Consider the following 4706-nt stretch of genomic DNA (forward strand, 5'->3'; position numbering starts at 1 on the left):
TGTCTGGCTATGGTCCCTTCCCTTCATTCTGCCTACTGTGGCCTGCTGGTGTCCCTGCCACCTTTCTGCCATTGGTGTCAAGTCCTTGCCAGCTGATGCTGTGTCCCCTTTGATCCAAGGAAGGAATTGTTTCATTTGAGTTTCCTCCTTCGTGCCACCTTGGAGCAGTATGACTGAGTTGGGCGGACAGGAGAGGGCAGCCCAGTGTTGCATGTGTTCTCCTGAGGAGACACCCAGGAAGAGGACTCACAAGAGACTAAAGAAACAGTTTGCCCAAGGAACACGAACTACTTACAGGAAGTTGTACTACCCAAGTACACTACCACCTCAACGCTGTTAACCTCTTCCTCTCCCCAGGGAGGGGCAAGAGTCTCTTGCTGCCTGCTTGTATGAGGTAATGGTGGTGGATTCAGCTTTGTGATGGTCTTATGCAATTAGTCACAGCTAGGAATTCAGGACAGTAATGGCTAGTCATATCTTGCCTGAACAGGGTTCCACGGTAACTTACGCCATTCTTCAGCTCTGACATTTTTCCATCTCCTCTTTGGGGGTGAGCATTGTGCTGGTAGCCATAGCAATAGTCATGTATTCTCAGTACTTTGGCCAACTACGAATTTCTGCAGTAAGCACCGCCCACTGCAAAGCTCCCCTAGCTAGGTGTGGTGGCGCACGCCTTTAATCCCAGCACTCGGGAGGCAGAGGCAGGCGGATTTCTGAGTTCGAGGCCAGCCTGGTCTACAAAGTGAGTTCCAGGACAACCAGGGCTACACAGAGAAACCCTGTCTCAAAACCTCCCCTCCCCCAAAACACCTCCCCTAAGCAAGGCCTAAGCAACAACCATCTCAACAGTGGTAACATGCCCACTAGGGGTTAGGACTTCTCCAGCCACAAATTTTTGTCTTATAATAAATGAGGGTTCCTGCTGTGGAGCAGACCTTCCAACTAGAAAGCAACTGACTGCACTTACAACACATGGACCACTTGGCACATCTTGCTTAACGTGCTGCCTGTATCCATGGCTGAGAAGCACCACTGACAAGGACGTGTCAGCCTGCATAGCTCCTGGTGCAAAGAAAGCAGGAGGACCGGTCCCCCAGCCCTTGCCAGGTGTGTTTCCATGTCCTCCAGCATAGTTTATGGTATCTTCAGCAATAAGGACTTACCATCCAGCTCTATTGTGCAATCAATAACAATGAGGATTGCCCTTGTGATTTGTAAGGCGATAGGGGTCTCCCTTGCCACCAACTTGTAGAAAGATCCCTAGCCACTAGGATTGTTGTCCAAAAACATTCTGAATGTGTCTTTTCCCCCCACACAGCACCTTCATTATTCAAACGCCTTAACTGTTTTTACATTTATACACACAGGCTGTTGTAGGGTTTTCTGTCACCTTCTTGGGTATTATCTGTGCCTTAGCCGTAACATTTCCAAGAACTCTGCAGTGTGGATAAACTTGTTCATCCTCGCAAGTTATTTCAGATGCTTCTCTAAACTTGTAAGAGACTCGGAGGTTGCCATTATATAATGGAGTTTCAGGGCTGGGGACAAGGCATCAGAATAACTAATAGTTTTTTTCATACAATATATTCTGATCATGGTTCCCCTCATCACCTCCCAGATCCTTCCCACCCATCCAACCCCGTGCATTCTTTCTACAAAAAACCAACACAGACGTACGTGCTCATGCAGAAAACACGTAAATCAGAAATATGAGCTTGCTTGGGTTAGGCTTGGCTGCGGAGCTGGACACTACCTTGAACCTTACTTTATCATCCATATGATTCTCCATGAGCCCTCCCTGCCTCCTCCTCCTCCTGGAGTGTCCCTGGGGGTGCACGGTTCTCCATCCTTCAGGGCTTTGCAGGCTCCCTTTATGTTTCTGGCTCAGCCTACGGCCAAGAGCAAGTGAGGCTGGGTTTCACTGTACCTCCAAATGGCTGCTGCTGCCTCGGTGGTCACAGCTGGCTATTGAAAGGGCCCTGGTGGAGTGTGGTGAACAGTTTCTAACCCAAGCATCCTTCCTTCCAAGACAGAAGTGTGCACAGCTTCCTCCGTCACACCAGTTTCTCATCCTGGATATTCATGGAGAGCTCAGCTGACAATAACTGGGTAAACCTAGTAGCTCATATGGGCTGGTCCTTCAGGGGCTCATCTCCCTCCAGTAGACCTCTCAAATCACATGCAGCCTTTGTCTTTTTTTTTTTTTTTTAAGATTTATTTTTTTTTTATCTGTAAGTACAAACAGACACCCCAGAAGAGGGCATCAGATCTCATTATAGATGGTTGTGAGCCACCATGTGGTTACTGGGATTTGAACTCAGGACCTTCGGAAGGAAGAGCAGTCAGTGCTCTCAACCGCTGAGCCATCTCTGCAGCCCCCGCAGCCTTTGTCTTAAGCAGTTATATCAATCAATTACTCTGCATCCCCATGTAGTCTTCTAAGTCAAACAGTGAAAGGCTCTCCCATTTCTTCCTTCCTTTCTTCCTTCCTTTCTTTCTTTCTTTCTTTCTTTCTTTCTTTCTTTCTTTCTTTCTTTCTTTCTTTCTTTCTTTCCTTCTCTCTTTCTTTCTTTCTTTTTCTTTCTTCCTTCCTTCCTTTCCTACCTTCCTTTCTTTCTTTCTTTCTTTCTTTCTTTCTTTCTTTCTTTCTTTCTTTCTTTCTTTCTTTCTTTCTTTCGTTCTTTCTTTTGAAACAGGGTTTCTCTGTGTAGCCCTGGCTGTCCTGGAACTCACTCTGTAGACCAGGCTGACCTCAAACTCAGAAATCTGCCTGCAGCTGGGCAGTGGTGGCGCACGCCTTTAAATCCCATCACTCGGGGCTGGTGAGATGGCTCAGCAGGTAAGAGCACCCGACTGCTCTTCCGAAGGTCCAGAGTTCAAATCCCAGCAACCACATGGTGGCTCACAACCATCCGTAACAAGACCTGACTCCCTCTTCTGGTGTGTCTGAAGATAGCTACAGTGTACTTATATATAATAATAAATAAATCTTTAAAAAAAAAAAAATCCCATCACTCGGGAGGCAAAGTCAGGCAGATACAAGTTCAAGGCTATCCTGGTGACATAGCAAATTCCTGACCAGCCATAGCTACATAGTGAAAAGGGGAAGGAGGAGGGGGAAAGTAAGAAGAGGAGAAGAGGAAGAGGGGAAGAGGCGGAGGAGGAAGACGAGGGGGGAAGGAGAGGAGGACAATAATGATGAAGACAAGAAGGAGAAGGCGGCACCACCATATGGAAACCTGCTATTGGATAAGCTAATTGTTACCCCCAACTCCCCTGCTCTTGGCTGCCCACCCTATTGCTGAAGACACCACACACCACCTTGGTTGCAGGACATAGAGAAGTTGAACTGGGACTGGACTGGAATCCTTCTCCCGGCTGGATAGCTTTCATAGCACCAGATTGTTATGCAGGCCACTGAGGGAAAAGTCATCTAGGGAGTTGTCACCCACCTGTCACCCTCTCTGTTACAGAGGTAACCAGTTGGCTTCAGTTCGATCGGAGACCAGCTCCACAGGTGTGTCCATGGTGCTGTGGACCCAGTCAAAAGCCCGTGTCTGGGGGGGAATACGCCCTGGCAGTGAACCGGTTACATTTGTCTTGCTAAGTGGGTACATTGTCAGACTAACACCCCATACTTATGCCTGCACCCACAGACAGGGGAGCTCTCAGCCTTGATCCAAGAATCTTCTTTTTATAGCGAACAGCAACTAATGCAGACTCATGGCTGCTATGAGTACTGAAAATAAATGACTGTTAAGGACGCAGCCCTAACTGGGACAGCTGCATTACCCACCTCCAAGGCTCAGGGAACATCACAAAAGAGGGAGCAGAAAGGATGTAGGCGCAGGATGGTGAGGGCTCAGGAGCTAGGAACACTTGCTTTTACCGGCTAGTGTCCTCGGAGAGGGAGGAGCCTCGGTTGAGGAAATGCCTCCAGGCGATCCAGCTGTAAGGGGAGTGCCCAATTAGTCATCAGTAGGGGAGGGCTCAGCCCGTTGTAGGTGGGACCATCCCTGGGCTGGTGGTCCTGGATTCTATAAAAAAGCAGGCTGAGCGAGGCAGGGGAAGCAAGCCAGTCCTTAGCACCCTCCATGACCTCTGCCTCAGCTCCTGCCTCAGGTTCCTGCCCTGCTGGAGTTCCTGCCCTGACTTCCCCCAATAATGAATTATGATCTGGAAGTATAAGACACTGAATAAAGTACTTCGGGAGGCAGAGGCAGGCAGATTTCTGAGTTAGAGGCCAGCCTAATCTACAAAGTGAGTTCCAGGACAGCCAGGGCTATACAGAGAAACCCTGTCTCGAAAAAACAAAAACAAAAAAACCAAAACAAACAAAAAAAGACACTGAATAAAACCTCCCCCACTTGCTTTTGGGTCACGGTGTTTCATCGCAGCAATAGAAACCATGACTAAGACACTGCTCGTCCTAAGGACCTTAGTTCAGTTCCTAAACCCCTGGTAACAAGATTCACAGTTATCTGTGACCCCAGCTCCAGGGGCAGCTTCTGAACTCCGTGAGCTCCAGCACTCAAATGCACATGACCACATACACACAAGTTTAAAAAAAAAAATCTTTTTTAAAACGCTGGATGATAAAGATGAAGGCCAGAAGAAAACTCTGTCTTCTGGGCATGACAGGACCATTGCAGTCATAAACCCACTGCAGCCGAGCTTGGCTATATTGTGTCTCCACAAGACTGGGC

This window comes from Mus musculus, chromosome 11 (assembly GCF_000001635.26).
Source record: "Mus musculus strain C57BL/6J chromosome 11, GRCm38.p6 C57BL/6J".
NCBI classification, from domain to species: Eukaryota; Metazoa; Chordata; class Mammalia; order Rodentia; family Muridae; genus Mus; species Mus musculus.